Consider the following 18539-nt stretch of genomic DNA (forward strand, 5'->3'; position numbering starts at 1 on the left):
GAATAGAGAAATACTGGTCACTAAAGAGAATAGATCGGCACCTGCCCCTCCACTACCCCTCATGAGGAATCTGTAGGCTGCAGTGAAGTCTCCCCTCAGCCTCCTCTTTTCTGGCTGAACAGGGCTAGTGACCTCAGATGCTCAAGGGCCGGGGCCAGTGATGGGTGGCGTGCAGGCCCATGAGGCATGAGCAACCTCAGCCGCCCGACCCTGGTGTTGACTCACCCTCAACCTGCAGACTGGCAACCTGCTCAACCGGGGCTGTGGCCACAAGAAGTGCCCAGCCACCCCCAGCGAGGAGTGGGGGGACTGCATTCAGAAAACACTGACTGAATGGAGCTTAAAGATAGGACAAGATCTGAACCAGGAAATAGTGGAGGTTCCAGAATGTACTGTAACTCAAGCCATAGAAAAAGTGAATCATAAAGAAAGGGATGAGTTGAAAGTATCAGCAAAACTTTTCATCATTGGATCAAACTCTTCATCAGAGATGCAGTTGATATGGCACGTTCAGCTCTTGGGGTTGCTCAGTTAGATTCAGTCATTATTGCCCCACCTCCCACTGAAGACGGAAATAGCCTCTCAGAGTATTTGCAACCTTCTTGGCAAGAACTTGAAAGTCTGGTTCAAAATAAAAAGATTGTTACCATATATACCTCTGACTTTGATAAAACACTGTTAGAACAAGTGTATGTGTGGGCACAGGTGAAACCAAGTAGTAATCAGGTGAACCTAGCTTCCTGTTGTGTGATGCCACTTGATCTCACAGCACTTGCAAAACAGGTTGACATACAGTTGCTAACTGAAATAATGACTCAAAAGAATTACTTCATGAAGCAAGTTTCCAAGAAGTTCTTTGGGTAAGCATCCAGAATATCAAAGCGCACAAATGGATTCCTTTATGGATTCTCTAACATTCAGTCATTGTTAAAAGCAGAGTCAAGTCCAGATGCTATATCATGCAAGCTAAAAGAAATGCCTCTTAAAACACTCTCATCCTTTTCATCCTTTTATTTATTTATTTATTTATTTTTTAATTCTTCTTTGAAATGGCCTACTGTTTTAATTTCTTGGGGATGGGGGAACAGTGTTTGTTGTTTTTTTTCCTAGGGAGACTTTTACAATATTTACAACCAAGACCAAAAGTTGTAATTATTCAGTGTGATGTCAGCAGGAGTGTCTGCAATGCTCTAACATTATTTTTCTTTCTTAACCTATTAACCAGTGCATGCACCTGAATGACTCTACTGTGCCCAGCTCACATACAAGTGTCTGCACTAGTTAAATGAATCTTATTACATGACTCAACAGAAATCCAACAGTTTCTTTGGATATACTAAGCTACATCTTATGTGAACATAAGGATCATAGCACTGATCATTTATGTTACACAGTATGAAAAAATATATAATGAAGACTAGCCTACTTCCTCTATGTGTTGCCTTTTCTGGTGTAGGTAGATTAAGGCAGGGGCATCTTCTCTTTAATATGCCCAGAAACAGTAAGTTAGCATGTGACTCATGCTAACTTACTTACCTAATAATCAATTAAATGTGAATTGTGTGTTTTATAAGTGATAGTTTGTAAGTTTTTGTGAATTGTGAGTTTTATAAGTGATGATGGATCAGTGGATTCCTTAAAATCTGCAGTATCATGCAGATACATGGATAACAGTGAATTTATCTTTGCATTAATACATTCAGTTCACAAATTTCCTGCTTGTTTGTTTAGTCTCAAGTATGTGCTATGCTATTCCCAGACCAATATATAAATTATTGTAAAAATATTTAGGCAGTGTCATGCTTTATGAACCAGACCCCTGGGCTGTTCAGCATGGGTTAAACCAAGGACAGACTCTTTTTCATGACAAAGATATTAAGGTATCTATTATGAACCTCTGACCATCAAATTACTCACTGTTTGTCATACCATTTTTAATTTACACGGTGCAAGGGGCTTAAATGTCAGCATCTCTGTTATAACTTAGACTCCAGTGTCTTTAATTAATGCTTCATGGTTATGAAGCATGGTAACATGTTATGGTTATTTAGAATTTGCTGAAACCCCAAGAGTCGTAAATTTCCTTTACAGGTCTTTGTGGTATGAACTTTAACAAAACAGCTATAAAGAGGTGGTAGGAATGAACAGTACATCACATAAAGCAGAGCAAAGGACGAGGAAAGGTGGGAATAAACTCCAAACAGATTGCAAGGTTTCAGCTTTTCTAGGGTAGGGCTTGTGATTTTTCTGTTTGTTAGTTTCTCCAGAAGCAGAGAAGTGGAGAGTTAGTAGGAAATAAATTGTGCATAACATTCTTCACATACATGTAGGTTTGTTTCTTATTTGCTCAGTGATTAAATTCATATATCTTATGAACATATAGCTAACTAAATCTTAAAGGAGTCAATTTACTTGCATTCAATGCTCTTATTTTATTACCTGATGTGCTTGATGAATGTTTAAATTCTTTGAATTGGTCATGCAATCAGTTGTATGAACATGGCCATACAACTATGAAAAACAAGATGATGGTGAAACTAGGGAAATTTACTCCATTAGCTTTCATCTGTGTTTGTGGAGGCACATTGCAGAGCTAGAATAAACACTGGGCTCTGAAAAAGTCAATGAAGCAATATCAATGGTAGAACAGGATGTCCTTGTCTTCCAAATATGATCCCCCTGGGTCAACAACAACTTAGGTAATGACCTTCCAACTCTTCTTAGTTGTTCAGATCACATCCTGTTTTCTTCTGAACGACAATTGCTAATAAACAAAAGTTTTAAGTGGGAATTTGTAGTCAAGAATAAGATACACATTTAAAGTACAGGAAGCTATAAATGGACTCAAGTATATAACAGATGTTATGAACCATGTATCTAGAAGAAACTGGAAAAAAGCTACAGTATGGTTAAGAACTGTAATATCACAAGTATAATAGGTTGGAATTCAGTGTGGTATATTGTCGTATTAACAAGGAAGGTGTTTTTTCTTAAAAATAAGTTAGAAGAAATGTGAAATAACAGCAGAGCTTTTTGAGGTCCAGTGTTTGATTATTAGGGCTATTAGAGAAACATGAGAAATGTTGTACAAGTTTTCTGTTAACATAGAAAGCAGAGATGGCATTCTATTTGTTCAATAGTGCAGGACTGGTGTCATGCACCAGACTACCAAAGTGGCTCCAAAGAATCTTACAGTTCAATAACCTGGACAAACTCAATGTGTGTGCATGCATATGCACACACATCTGTTAATACAGAAGATATGAAAGAATAAGACAGGAATAAACTGTGATACACATTTGTCAAAATTGCATATGTGCTTTAAAAAGCTGAGCTGTCTTAACAGAGAGATCAAGAACTGCTGTGCTACTTTGAGCTAACCTGCCTCAGTAAAATCTTGTGGGATAGGGGCTGAAATAAGAGCACATACTGAACAAAAGATGTTTATTTTGGCTGTACACAATCATCAGTCACTGCGATTGTGATTTCTCAGAATCTTCAAGACTACCCGGAATATGCAGAAGTCATTTGAAGAACACCCAGCAGTGCCCTCCTCTTACCAGCTCTGTCCATCCCAGCCTCTCTCATCTCAAGGACTGAGAAATAATCCATGACTTTGTCCTGCTTTACATGTTTAACTGCAAATACAGATGCATGCAAAATATTACAGGTGCATGAATAGGGCCTTGTGTGGCTATTCTGTTTAAGTTATAACAAATGTTTAACTGAAATGATGCAATTTAGTATAATAAAACACAGTCAGGAAAAAATAAAAAAATAAAAATCTGAGTTCATGAATTGTTCTACAGAGAAGTGCCAGAAATGAGTTCAGGAGGAGACTGATTTCTCCCTCCCGAGACCTGGGAAACAACTAACTGACAGTCTGCATTGCAGTTTTGGCCTAGATTTGCTACTGAACTCTGACTAGGTGAACAAGCTCAGAGACTGTTAAATCCAAATCAAGATACATGCAGACCTTAATTTCATATATTCTGAAACTATCTGCATCAGTTATGCACCTCAAAGTACTGTACTACTGAAATGAATTGCTTCCTAGGTCTTGGTGCCACTCACCTGATATTTCCTCTTTGTGCATTGCACACTGATGGTTTAATGTCTCCAGTTGTTGAAACTGGTACAAGTTCCATTGCAGCAGCTGGGACTACCATTGTTTGTAGCCATGGTCTAACTAAGCAGGTTTCCCTCCTCACTTGGATTTATTCAGAACAGCAAGTATGTGGAAGAATGGAGTTAGAGGATGGATCAGAGAATGAATCATTCTGTATGTCCTTGTCTTATCTGGAAGGGAACCTCATACCTCCCACGTGTGAAGTTGGGGAGGAATAGTGTTAGTACCAGGAAAAGTGTTAGTTGCTGCTCCACATACTGAACTGTAAGTAACTTTGTTAGCCACTTCATTATCAGAATAGAAAAGAAGCTTTGGAGATATCAACCCGTAGTTTCAAGTAGGAAAGACTAAATAACCAGAAGTTCAGAGATCGAGTTCATAAGCACATCAGAGATTTTCAATATCTTGTTAATTGTCAGTGTTGTCAATATGTAACATTTTTCTTGGATGTCATTAGTGTACTATACAGACTCAGATCTGAGTCAAATACACACTATAGACATAGCATGATGTAGCTTCTATTTGTGAAGATGAAATGTAGTCCTTGTTTCCATAAAATCTACATAATTTAAGTTTTTTCATGAATTTTAGGGTACAGTTTTGATGAAGGAGAATTCTTCCTCCCTCAGGTACAAGTACCCACATCATGTTAACTCTCAAAGTAAATATTTTACTGTCCTTGTAATAGAAGAGTCCTACCTGAACAGTGAAATAGAACACAGAGGTGGCACATTGTGTCTTCGTGGAAGGATAAGTAGACCAGAAATACATTTGATACAGTTCTGATATGAAGGCAGAAATAAAAATTGTTGGGGATAGGCCTCAGCTTTTGTTCATCCAATGCTGTGTGCATAGCTTCACTCCCTCCAGTGCAGCTCCTTCCTGGTGTAAATCAATGTAAAATTATTCATAAAACTAAACATTACATCTCTGCTAACTATTAACCACACCACTGAAGTCAATGTAGTTGCCCTAGTGTAAAGTCATTTTGCACTTAATCATTTAAAACTGCACTAGAATATTTTTTTAGATGTCTTAATACTAGGATTTGTCACTAGCTCTGATACATTTACTATAAAGATTCCCATCTTCTTCCTATCATCAGTCACTGCATGGAGGTCTTGAGAAATCTTTGTAGTTCTCTGGCTCAAATAATGCAAATATCCTACTGTGAATGATTTCTTTTGCCATCTATGCAATAATAAAATGTTTAGTTTGAGTGAAATACAAGAACGATCCACTCATCTCTCCCTTTCTTCTAGTCAACTACAAAAACATCTAATTGCCCTTCTGTTGACTTTCCTGCCAAGAGCGTCCACTTACTTCCCATTTTCCCACACTCAGTCCAACAAAACCAAGTTTTTCCTGTTAGCCATGTTTTTTCATGCAACAAACTGAAAGTTCTCTCCAGACTTCAGTATGGAGAGCCCATCCATGAACAATTTTGAAAGTAAAGGTGAGGGGTGAATCTGCTGATAAGGTACAAGGAAATACGCTCCTCTCCCTCTTCCCCCCACATCCCCCTTCCCCCCCCCAAAAAAAAAAAAAAAAAAATTGAAATCCCAGTCTTGGTGTAAGAGGTGAATGGGGAAAAAAAAATAAAAAGAGCATTACTTTTCTCTTCAGAATACTTAGTACTGAAAGCATTTCCAGGTATTGCTACCATGCCTCAAGGGACTGCAAATGTCTTCTGTCATCATTCCCATCCATTGAAATGTACATTAGACACTACAGGGAGAAAACCAGGGCAAGGTACAAATGGAACAAAACAAAGCATAGCCTATTGAGGCTCACTTTTTTTGGGGGGGGGATATGGGGGTTGTTCAAAGGAATGATGTGTCCCTAAAACAAGCCATTTTTCTCTCCCTAGATGCACCACATGCGCACATGCACACACACACAGACTTCTGCTCTCATTGTAGGCATCCACTTTCTGAATAACCATTTCTGTAAGTAAACAAGCTGCTCTGACTGCATCATAAAACGAGCTTAATAACAACTGAGATCAGAATGAGCCAAGATAGTAGGGGAGAATAGTGGGGGATCACTCCTAAGACTGTTTGCCCCTGAAGGGAGAATTATTATTATGACCTTGTACCACCGAGAAGGCATGTGCTCCTAGCTGGATCAAATGTAGGCCTTGGCAAAGCTCTGTGCCTGGGAACGTGGTTGCAGTATCTAGTTTTTAACGCTACTGGAAGTGTTGCTATGGGCACTGAGGCACAGGAGCCAAATACAGGGGAAGGGAAATAATGAAAAATGCTGATTAGGAGCTCAGAGAAAGGAATGGAACATTTGTGCTCAACAATAAAATGTAATGCTCTGTTAATCTGTTTCTTGGCTGTCTGTACTCCATAGGCTTTTTAATATACTTTTTGTATATTACTATATAGGTTATTTAATACACTTTTACTCTATGGGATATTTAATATCCTCCTTTATTCCCTGTTTAGCTGTCTATATATACCCTTCTCAAAAACCTAGTCTTTTCAAATGCATTTTAATTGAGACTAGTGTGCACTCATGCTCTAGGAAATATAAAAGCAAACTCCCATGCTGGCTGCTTGAGAGAACAGGTATTAATTAGCATTCTTAGAGACACTACACACAGAAAAAAAAATATGTTTTCTTCCATTAGAGTATTCTTTTGCATTACCCTCTCCCCTCCCAAGTATCCTTAACCTTTTTCCCCGTAAGTGAATGATAGGTTATACTTGCAATTTATTCTCCGTAACAACTCCCCATATAGTGTCAAGTTTGTTTTAAAACTTTCTATTTTCTCTTCCTCTTTAGTTCTCCTTAGCTGATTGTGATATTTGGTCATCATTTCTTTCCCCCAGATTTTTGACACTGTAAAAAAAAGTTGGTATAAGAAAATTGCTGAAGTTACAGTTGTTTAGGTGTCCAAACGACAGAGGACTCTCTTGAAGTTTAATATAATCTTTTTTAACCAGAAGTAGCATACACTTTTACAACACACTTATGTCATAATTATTTTTTTCCTCCCACCCTGCAAAATCTTCAACAGTAGCAGATTTCATTTTGCATCTGCATGTCTGTTCCCCTTGCAGCACATCTTTCTTTCTCTCTCTGGCCTTCTGTGAAGTGACTCCTAATACCATAAGAAAAGTACTTAAAAAAAAAAAAAATCCAGTGTTGAAAACACTGAGATTTCCCTTCAAAATATACCCCAAGGTGTAGTATAAGCATATCATAACTCTTAAATAAAAATAATAATAATAACAACACACAACATGGATTGGCACACCAGCTGGAAATCTGCCTGGAACTTTAAATAAATTTAGTATTACTTTTTTTAATATGTACACACATACCATTATACCTATGTAATTATGTACTCAAGATGCAAAGGCAACTCAGCAGGGTATTGGGAACCCTAAACTCTCATTGCAGTAAATAGACAAGATTTTAACCTATTCTTGTTCTAGCTACTTCCTTATTTCAGTACCAGGTTAGTTTTCAGAAAGCAGGAGAACTTGTGAGATTAGTTTTATCCTTATTGATCTCATTAGGAATGGAAGAATTTCATTTCCTGCTCAATAATTCATAGTCTGGAAAAGCAGTATTTTGTATTAAAATACATGGTCTTAGACAATGAAGTTAGATGTGCGTTTTGTGGTGTGTTTTAAGTAAAACACAACTATTTCTCCTACTCTGACATATTTTAGTCACAACTTGCTGAACTCAATGAAATCACAGATCTGTTAATATGTATATCTATGTTAATTTCTTCTCTTTCTCCCAAACTGAGGATCAAGTCCAGTGTCATTTTGCGCCTGCAAAAACTTTACTGGACATTGATTCCACTAAATAATACCACAATCAGACCTTTAGAGTTACAAATAAGTGAAGGCAAAGCAGAAGAAGCAGCAGGTGGAAGAAGCTTGGGAGGGAGGGGGAGGGGGGGGAGGCAGGAAAACATTTATTCTTCCGAGCAGATGCATGCATGTGAAAACTGAAATAATAACCTGATTAGCTAATCTGGCTTTGGAAACCTGTGAGTCTGTAGATTAAGCATGAGGACAGACCCTGATACTCTTCCAAAGGAATGGGTTTGGTTTAGCTATTCAGCATGTACCGGGCCATATTGAGAACACTTAAAACCCTGTTCTCCTCAGATGTTTAGCCAGCCTCTCTCCACACCCACCCTAACTACTGAGAGGGGAGAGCGGAAGGGACAGAGGGGAAAGCAAGATGCACAAACACCATGCGATGCTGCTATCAGGTGGTGCTGATTTAATCTCCCTGCTCAAAGCTCTTGATTTGATTTAGGATAGCAGTTGTTAAGAGCAGAAGGAGCTGCTGGCACAAATGGCAGCCCTCTCAGCCAGCCGTGCTTTCCAACTGTCCTGAATATTTAAAAAAAAAAAATGGGAGGGGGAAGAGGGACTGAAAGAGAGAGAAAGAGAGACTCAAAGACCGAGCCTACTGAAGAGCAGTGGCTGCAGCTCACTCGGAGGAATTCCATTAAATGAACTCATCCGTCATCTTGCCTTTTATTGATGAGTGGCATTGCTTGGCGGCAAGTGACATGGCAGAACAAATAGCATCGGAGCCCTGGCTTCCACTTGCATTGCACACAGAGACACACAGGCCCCAAAACAATGAGTCATTACTTATTACATCCATTATTAACTCAGCTCAGGCTCATTAGGCATGGAAATTGAGGAGGCAAAGTAAAAAAAATAAAATAAAATCGGGAGCTAAGTAACACCAAGTACCCACACATTTAGGGAAAGTGTGTGGTGAGAGGGGGAGAGGGAAGGGCAGTTAAAATCAGCTACTCAACATTTGTGACATTGTCAAATCCTAAGGGTCATGGGTAGTTGATCATATGTTTTCCTTTTTCTGACATGATTGCATTGAGGACTGTGCTTTAAAGCAACAAGGCCAAAAGAACAGGAATATAAGAACTACATCATTAACTACTGCAAGACCTTCAGAATAAAGTTTATCAAGAGTTTTATTAAAATAACACCAGGTAGGCACAGTTTAAAAAAAAAAAAAAAAAAAAAGAGAAAAATGGACTACTAGAATAATGAGCTAAGTCAAACACGTTTTTTTTTGTTTGTTTGTTTGTTGGTTTTTTTTGGGAGGAGAGTGGTGAGGGGGAGAACAGGAGGAAAGAATTGGAATGCCTGTGTGTCTTCCTATTTGTGACATTGGATTAATTTATTTTAATATTGGCTAAGAGTTATATACCTAGCCTAAACTACTGTTATGACCAAATTAAACTAGATCAAATTAACGACTATACAGAAATGGTGATCTCTCTGCTTTTACTATCAAGGAACCCTAGATTTGATGTAGCATATAACTTTTGAACAGCTAAAGTGAAGTGAGTCTGACTGTAGCTGTCTTAAGTCATGTTTGACCACGGCAGCAACTGTTTTCTGAATCTCTCAGAAGACAAGACTTTTTTCCCCATTTCCTTGACTACTTAGTTCTGGAAATATTTCCAGACAATGTCCACTCACAAAAAAAAAAAAAAAAAAAAAGGATTCAGGAGAAGAAAGCAAGGTTGAAATACTACTGAGCCAGTGGAGGATGGCTAAAATACAGATGAACTAAAACCACATTGAATGTGTCTGAAAAAACAAGAGGAATGCAGACCCATTCAGATAAAATGAGACAGCAGTGAAGCAATTCCAGTAAAAGCCAGACTGTCTGAATCAGTCAGTTTAGTCACCAGTTTAGATAAAATGAAAATTGCTCTGAACGTCTGCACCAAATTCAATGCAATTCAAGTTTCAACATCTCTGAACTTCAGAAAGTTCTATTAACCCTTCTTGGATAGGTTTCACCTTTCCTTTTTCACTGCCCACTGGCTTATGGATGAGATAAAAAAGAAAGAAGTCACTGAAATATTGAGAAAGACTTTTGAAATTCCAAAGATTAGCCACAAGGGGAACAGAGGGGCAGTCCTTGGAAATTCTCAAGGGAGTTCAGTCCGCCTGTGAATGAAATGGAGACAGGTGACAATACACCTGAGCCTCACCTCCAGGCACAGAATTACCATCTGATTTCTGAACCTCTGCAGTACTTCCTAAGTTTAGGTAGCCACAAAGCAGAGTTCAAGTTTTACCTCACATGCACATCTGAAGTGAAAGCCTACAGTAAGTAGCTGTATTCTCAATGCAATTCATAGAAATAGCTAATTGCATGAATTTATGAAGTCAGCTATTTCCAAACTGGCCAATTTTCATTGCACTCAAAGACTTTTTATGTGTGTTACCTCTCATAACTCCTGACTTATATCCACTGATAACAGGTTGCAGATAGCTTGAGAAGAACTTGCTTGTTTATCTCCTCTAGAGCTTTGCTGGGAATAGGCAGTAGTAGAGAGTAGAATAAGATTCCTTCCAAGTTCATCTTGGCAAGAACACATGTATGCGTATTAAGGGCTCTCCTTCTGCTAATTAATTCTGCAAAGAAGCATAAAAGAAAGTTGTGTTGGTTGACAGCTGCCCTAAATATCTGAGTGTCAGAGTCAGTTAGCACATGGCACTGATCATCTCTCAGCTCAGATGCTGAAGCTGCACTTAGCTTGTGCAAGAGTTAATGGAACAGGAAAGTGTGCCCTCCTTAGGAAGGGAATTTAGCTGATGTTTCTCTCTGTTTGTTTGTTTTTTGTTTTTTTTTTTGTTTTTTTTTTTTTCCTCTATCCCTTTATAGGAAGTTTACATATTTATAGGATTTCTTTAAACAAATTCTATTAAACAGAACAGAAAGTATCTCACTCATTTTCTTCTCTTTTCTCTTTCTTCTCATTTTAAGATCTCTTCTTTAGGAAAGAATAGTCCAAATCAAGGAAAGTATAAGTAATTAAAGTTTTAGGAAAGAGATAAATCTTTATTTGGCCTGTTGAATTGGGATGAGTTTCAATCACATAAAAAGAAATAATTATTTTAAATAACTCTGATATACAAATTGTAATACACATGCAAATGCATAGGCACTACAAGAATATATACTTCTATTAATCTCAGAAAGCAACATTTCTAAGATTTCTTTTCACAGAAAAGAGATAAAAAAGGAGGTTAATTGTACTAGACGATACTCCCAGTCAACTGTTTCCACTTCGTCTACCCTTTTAGGTAGAGAGAGAAAAATGCGCAGCCATAACGACTTGAATCTGTGCCAAACTTAGGGGTAAATGAAGTCACCTATATTTCTTTTTTTTTTTTTTTTTTTTTAAATACTAGTAACTCATATTTTATTAAAAAAATCACAGGGAAAGGGGAAAATACATTCATGTGATTTTTTTTCTCGTTTTCCAATTCATTCTAAGGCATCTACATTAAACATTAAAGCACATTCTCTTTGTAAATGTATAATCATTAAAAAAGTCTTAGCAGCCTTCCTACCTTCATAAAGCGTATGAGAAGTCTGTAAATTCTTAATTGGCTCAATAGCTTCAGATCTCTTTGAACAAACCACTTTCTCTGAACTCTTAAGCAATGTTTCTAACAGTACTACCATTTGCCATCTTTAGAACCTATTGTGGTAAATCATTGCCTATAAGTAACAGCATTACAAGACAATCCACAAGAACCTTATGGATGTTCATCCTCTCTCATTCAAAGTATTTATCTCTGATGCAGTCCTGCAATGAGCTTTAATTATTGATCAGCTTTCACTTCAGCTGAGCCCACTCGAGGGCCAGGCCTCAGGGTGGGAATCATTTTACCTTGTGTTGAGTGTCTGTAGAGTAGAAATATAAGGAAGTCCATACTTCAGTCTTCCTTTCCATTAATAAAGAGTAATAAGAACATTTAGGGCACAATTCAATGACCTATTTTTGACTTGCACCTTAGGATTAGATGAATTGTACCTTAAATGTGCTTGATTCTCCATCGATTACAGTGCCTCAAGTGACTGGCTCAGATGTCAACAGCTACATTTGGGCAGATGAATCTCACCCAGGAGGTTTACATTTTATTTAATGACTTTGCATTAGGGTTCCAGAGACAAGACTCATGAGAAAATGCAGTCAAAGAAAGATCATCTTCCCCTGCTTGTGGTACAGGGATATTTTGTGCTAATGTTTTGCAACTGTTGTTCAACAATTGCTTCTTTGCAGTGTCTGCAGTAGCGAGTGAGCTGGAGGTGTCGTATCAGCCTGTCTCAATTCTATCAGCAGCTGTCATCACGGGAGAAATCCTAATTCGGAACAATATGCCAGTAGCTGAGGTTAGCTCAGCAGCAGCAGATAAAAGACAGATGCAAAATCAGTAGCTGATGATTTTACATCAGAGGAGTGAATGTAAAATCACTGACAAGTTTTAAAGTGGGGAATGGCCTAAATTTAACAAGGGAAATTAAATCAATGTTTATTTTAGCAAATGGGATGTTTTTTCCTTTCTGAAACCAAGACTATGATTAGCAGAGCACAAGAAACAGATCATCTGAACAGAAGCTTGTTGAAAGCACAGTATTATAGTATTAGAAATGAAGTGCACAGAAATATTTCTGCATTTCGCTGAATTTTCACTGATTCAAACAGTCTAGAATATTATAGACAGAACAAAATATGTAGTGGTAGTTGAAAATGGTGTTGCATTAAAGGAATATAAGAGACAGAGGTAGGGGAAATAAGATATCATAAAATACTTTCCAAAGAGGAAGGTTTTGTTTGTTTGTTTGTTTTGTTTTGTTTGTTTGTTTGTTCTTGAGTGAATTGTCATTTTAATTCATTTAAATAAATTATCAAGCTTCATAAGAAAATAATGTATATATTCTTTAAAGCTTCAACCTTCCTTTCCCCCTTCTCTTCTATGTTTTCTTCTATGTTTTTTTTTTTTCTCTTCTATTTTGTCTTCCTTCCCAAATTAGAAAAAAAAAAAACAAACAAACAATTAGCAAACAAAATAGTTTGCTAATTTGTTTGCTTGGGGACAGGAGGATGACAAGGAAGAAGAAACAAGGAAGAAGAAACAAAGAAGGAAAAAATGGAAAAATGAAGAAGAAACGTTACAATGTCATTTTTTCCCCATTCTTTCTTTTCCCCCTTTTTCATCTTTGAAAAAAATAAGAATAAAAAATATGAAATAAGTTACCTTCCAATGGAGAGGATTTTGAACTCAGAGTTCTGTTGGCTCTATTGTTGCTCGGTAAAGGTTAAACACATGCTAAACTTTAATCATATACTCCCAAGGAAGTCTCAATGAAACATTCATGTTCATACAGGAGGGACCTTGAAACTTTCAGATTTAAAATGTTTGCACGCATATTTCTAAGTAAGCTACTGCTTAAGTGTTTTGGTGTTTGGGCTGCCTTTCATAATGTTTAAGATTCTGTGCATTCATTACATAAATACATTCTGTGATTCATTACATAAAACATCCTCCTCTGAACCTTGATTTATGTATGCCTGCTTATCAGTCTGCTTTCTAAGATATGTGATCAGACACGGGTTGGTAGATTAAAGTTTAGGTGCTTGCAACACTGTGACGTCTACTCTTATCAGCTCATCTCATTCTGTAGTCTAGAGAAGTCTAATTTGGGAAAACATCTACATTATTCTTGTGTTTCAATATTCCCCTTTAGTTCAGAATGTGCACAAACATACATACCCATATAGATGTAGACATATACGTGCATCTCAGCTGGTGATGTGGTATCCGCCTACGCTACTGATATTAGAAGCCAAAGATCTCCAGTCTGTCTCTTTTCCAAGAGCAGTTTCATTTTGCATATCCTTGGTTAATATTCTTTTTACACTTAATTCTAAGGAAGAAGTCTCCTTCTGTTACCAGTTTCCTTATCCTATGTTACCTGACAGTAAGCTTCAGCTGACTTAGCTTATACTTTTCTAAATCTAGATAACTTAAAACAAACAAACAAGCAAACAAACAAAAAACATTGTTTTCACTTGGTTGAGAGTAATACTAGAGAAAAACTACTGAGGTTCAGAATAAAATCCACTGTGCTTGTCTAAAAGTTGCTTGGCTTTGGGTGGGATAGGTCATTATCTGCAGCTGTCTGCTTAAATATTTCTCTCTTGCCAATTTCTCTCTTGCCACTTTCCCATAGCCATGCACTGGCCTAACTTATAGCTAGCAAAAAAAGAAAAAGGAGATTAGTCTATCCATTCACACAGAAGCACCATTTTCTTGCACTTGGAAAGAGTTGTTTTTTACCTTGCACAGTAACATCTTTCTAGTAAAGATGGGATCCATACCATTATCAATGTTAAATTTAAAGCATAAAAAGCACATTTTGGGATACTTCTGGATAAAAATGACTGTGTTCCAAATCCTGGAGCTTTAGAATTCTGTAGGGAATCTGCGGTAGCATAAGAACAGTTCACTGTTAATACAGAGACTTTGCATGAGCTACAATATTTTGAGGCAGCAGGAATATTAAAAGGAAATATCCTTACTACAATATTTTTAACTATTTTCATATTTCTAAAACATTAAAAGGAGAGTAAGATGAGTAAAATATATCATGTTGAACAAAAGAGAGAAAAAGGAATACTTGGCAAATAGAAGAGTGTTTTCAAAACCTTATAATACAATCATGCAAAAGCTTTAGTATGATGAAACATGCAAATGAACCTGCATGACATAGTGTAAAGTAATTATTCAAGGTTTTGTTTTATTACACACTTCATATACTGTCATATAAAGCACATACAGTGTCTGATCAGTTCATTTGTTCCACATCTAGATTTACATTTGCTCCCCAGAGTGAAAATAAGAAAGATGATCTCTAACTGATGATTTTGAGATTTAGATTTTGGATTTGAGCTATTAATTGCTATGACAGCAATGTGTTTACTGTGTCTAAAGATATGCAAACCGCTTTATGAGTAATTCGATAGTCTACTATGTGTTTGTTTGTGATCTTATTCTGTTAGGGGCTGATCCAGGGTTCTTTGAAGTCCATGGAATTTTTTTCATTGACTTCAAAGGGCTTTTGGCTCAGACCCTTATCCTTAAACACTGAATAGATTAACAACTGATTTGTGAATAGTTTGTGATGCCAAAAGGAAGGGGGAAAAGCCAGCATTTACAAAATTATATATCTGGCAAACACTATTTGACCATCTTCTATTAATATGTGTATTAATATTAAACCAGTACCTCAATGGCATATGTACACTCTTGGGCTGCCAGAACAGCATAGGAGAAATGTAGTCCATGTATGGAAATGTTTAACCATATCCCTGCATTTTTAAAACTATAATGGTATCCCTGCATTTTATACACATCTTTACCTAAACCTATTCCAAGTGCGAGGCCACTGGAGTATTCAAGGATGCACAACCATTTCCTAGGCAGAAGTTCTTTCCCAGATGTTCAGTTTGACCTGGGGCAACTCAATCAAAGTCTGTAAGGTTTCCAACATTTCTAGTGGGGATTTATTTTTAAAAATGTGGCATATGGATTTTTCTGGCAATAATGAAATATAGCTGTGCACACTCCATTAAATAAAATGAGACTGTAATCCTTAAAACTAACTGGAAACTGGAAAGCTGGGAGCTGGGAGAAAGGAGGAAAGTTTAGGTAGAAGAAATGGATGAGCTTCAGGATGGACATTTGAAGAGGTGACCCATGCAGAATATGGAATGAACCATATGGAATAGATGAGCTCACATAGTGAGGCAGATAGCCATCCTGAAACGATGGGTTCTACATATCTATCTATATGTGTATCTACATTATATCATACGTATCTACATCATATCATAATATATCTATATATAAATAATAATTGTATCTAACATACAATTAACTCCACAGAACACCAGATTAAAAGATGGGGAATGACTGTTTCAATAAATAGTCTTTTTCATGACTTTCTGTGGGATTCTATCTGTATCTTACTGTGTTGCTGCACATAAAATTCTGTTTTTGGTAATTAAGTGTTTTGATTTGTTTTACAGCTTTTTTAAGATTTCAAAGCAGGATGAAAGGCGTAAGAAACTCTACCTCTATGAATTCAGTTCCAGTTTCAAAGGACTTAAAATATAATAGACAAAAAAGGGAGAAAAATGACTCAGTAAATTATTCCTGGGCATTGTTACAGAGGCAGTGCAGTGTCTGGTTTGTGTAGCCTTTCACAACAGCACAAACTGGAAATGTTAGGATTCAGCAGAAATTTTGCCCCCAGTTTGCTTCAGTATGCTGGATGGCAAAATGGGCAATATCAGAACCACATCTTCTGTGTGAGACACCTGGAACTGTCCTTTGCCTGTGCATGTTCCCTTTGCTCTTCCAGAAAGTGCCCCAAATAAACCTTCCCTTTCTCTACTGGTTCTAACCTTCAGAATAGTTTCTGTCTATTATATGTATATATATATGTATATATATATATTATATCTTCTATCCACTTTGTTTTAATATATATGGAGATTAGGACAATATTTCTACTTCCATTGAGTTCTATTTAAAATTGTGTTTAGGAGACATTTCTACAGTGACCTCTGCAAGAGCATCGTGGCCTTCTCTGCTATGAGCAAATGACCATGTGCTTGGAATGGCTGCATGCACCTGCATTGTTGTCTGCATATGTGCTGAAGTGTAAATCCATTCCCTCCCCTTAACAGATATGAACATTACTGAGTGCAGTTGGCACTTAGTAAATAATAAATAACAATAACAATAATAATAATTTAATTCAATTTAATGGAATAATTTTCTGTCTAATCACAGTAATAAAGGGTGTCCATTATGCCACCAAAATTGTTTGCTAAACACGATGCTTTCTACAGAGTAACTCAAGCAGCTGCTGCTGAGGTCTTGTCATATTGCAGAAGCACTTGGCTGGCCAAAACTTCCTGGTGCAGAGACATCAATCTCACTCCCCGTTGGCTGCTGAGTTTGCTGTATAGACAGACAGTATTGCTGTCAGCATTGTCTGTGATGGACAGTGGAACTCAGTAACAGGGCACTTAAGTAGCACAATGTGTTTTGCATGGACAGTGGGTTGCACTGTCAGTGATAGCAGTGGGAGAGTTGGTAGTTTTGGTAGGAAACAAACTATTCTGAAGCCTTTAGGAATATGAAGGGAAAATAATGTCGCCTTCTTCATTGCATGTAAAAGTGAAACCTAGAGAATTACAGCTGTACTTTTCTCTGTGCTTTCCTTAGCCTAAAGAGATACTATGTAAAGGGTAAGAGGTGCATAAGAGAATACCAAGAAGACAAAAGTATTTGAGAATTTTTGTTCAGTGCAAAAGAGCCAGTTTTACTCATTCCCATAATGACCTAGACTGCAAATTTCACTTTAGGCACCATTTAAGTACCTAGCTCTATCATTACACCTTACAAAACCTTATCCTAACCACTGAGGCATTTCAGTATTCACAAGCACCTCAGTTTTTTGCCACACGACTTGCGGAGCTCCTTAAAACTCCGTTACTGTACAAACACAAACCATCATTTTGACAGAGGCAAGCAGCCTAATAGCAGTTTTCACCTAAGTCTGCTTAGGATTTTCCTTCTGTTCATCCCTTCACTTGCCTCTCCCAGGGATCCCAACACATGGCAAGTGCTGGAGTCTGTGCATCAGCCACTCCTTATGTTTGGTAAGGGAAGTGACTGGGAGAGTAGGTAGCACTGATGACAGGAGCTGGTTTTCACTCTGTTTTACACAGACGTCCCTTCTTCACGTGAGGCAGCTCATGAGAATGCCTTAGCCTTAATGTAATACTGTTTTACAATCTTTACCTAAGTCTTTACAGAATTAATTTTTTTTAGGTTTTATTTTTTTTTATTATTATTATATTATATTTTTTTTTAATGTTTAAGGAAAGACAAAGAAGAAACAAGATAGTACAAGGAAAACTATGGTATAGATGGGCATCTACCCAAATATACGTTCTTAGCCTGTTACAGCCATCATATAATTTTAATTTCACTCCTAGTTGTGAGAGTTTCTCCTTATTACTAAGAGATCATACGCACTAATCATTATGTATATTGTAAATTCAGACCCTACCTTATTTAATGATGATTTGCTTATATTTTCAGACTTTATATGTACATAAAAAAGATGGAAGATTCAATATTTCAGTACAAATACAGAGTTAACAAAGCCTAGATTAGCATCATTAAGGCGTAGAGAGAATAGTTTGCAACACGTATAAAACCTGTTGCACTGGTTCCTAGGCTCAGTGGCAAAGTCAGTGGGGAGGAGTACTCCAGAAATGGTTTTACTCATCTTTAAAGGTAACTCCGTGTCTTCTATCTGGGCTCACATGTAGCTAAACCTGAGACCAGCTGAGACCAGCTGCACCAATGGTCTCAGGGGCTTTGGACTTGACTCCTTTACCCAGCTGTGCAGACTGCTGCTTTCTTTCTCTCACAGTAAACCAACAGTTTCTCAGTGTTAGTTTTACAATTCAGGCTTCTAAAATGTGTTCTCAATATTAATATCC

General features: G+C 37.3%; 1 long non-coding RNA gene and 1 pseudogene across 2 annotated transcripts; one reads left to right on the forward strand and one right to left on the reverse strand.

The window, feature by feature from the left end:
* Window positions 1-226: 226 nt before the first annotated feature.
* LOC101791701 (glutamate--cysteine ligase regulatory subunit pseudogene) lies at window positions 227-986 on the forward strand (annotated as a pseudogene).
* A 5823-nt stretch (window positions 987-6809) lies between these two features.
* Window positions 6810-11696, reverse strand: LOC110351355 (uncharacterized). 2 transcript variants are annotated; one of them, XR_002398656.4, is made up of 3 exons: window positions 11518-11696; window positions 10386-10575; window positions 6810-6979 (listed from the first exon to the last, which is right to left on the reverse strand). It is a non-coding gene; the product is annotated as an uncharacterized lncRNA (long non-coding RNA). The 2 variants fall into 2 exon arrangements; XR_002398657.4 differs by lacking the exon at window positions 6810-6979 and adding an exon at window positions 9659-10104.
* Between the last annotated feature and the right edge of the window lie 6843 nt (window positions 11697-18539).

The sequence above is a fragment of the Anas platyrhynchos genome, chromosome Z, assembly GCF_047663525.1.
Source record: "Anas platyrhynchos isolate ZD024472 breed Pekin duck chromosome Z, IASCAAS_PekinDuck_T2T, whole genome shotgun sequence".
Lineage (NCBI taxonomy): Eukaryota > Metazoa > Chordata > Aves > Anseriformes > Anatidae > Anas > Anas platyrhynchos.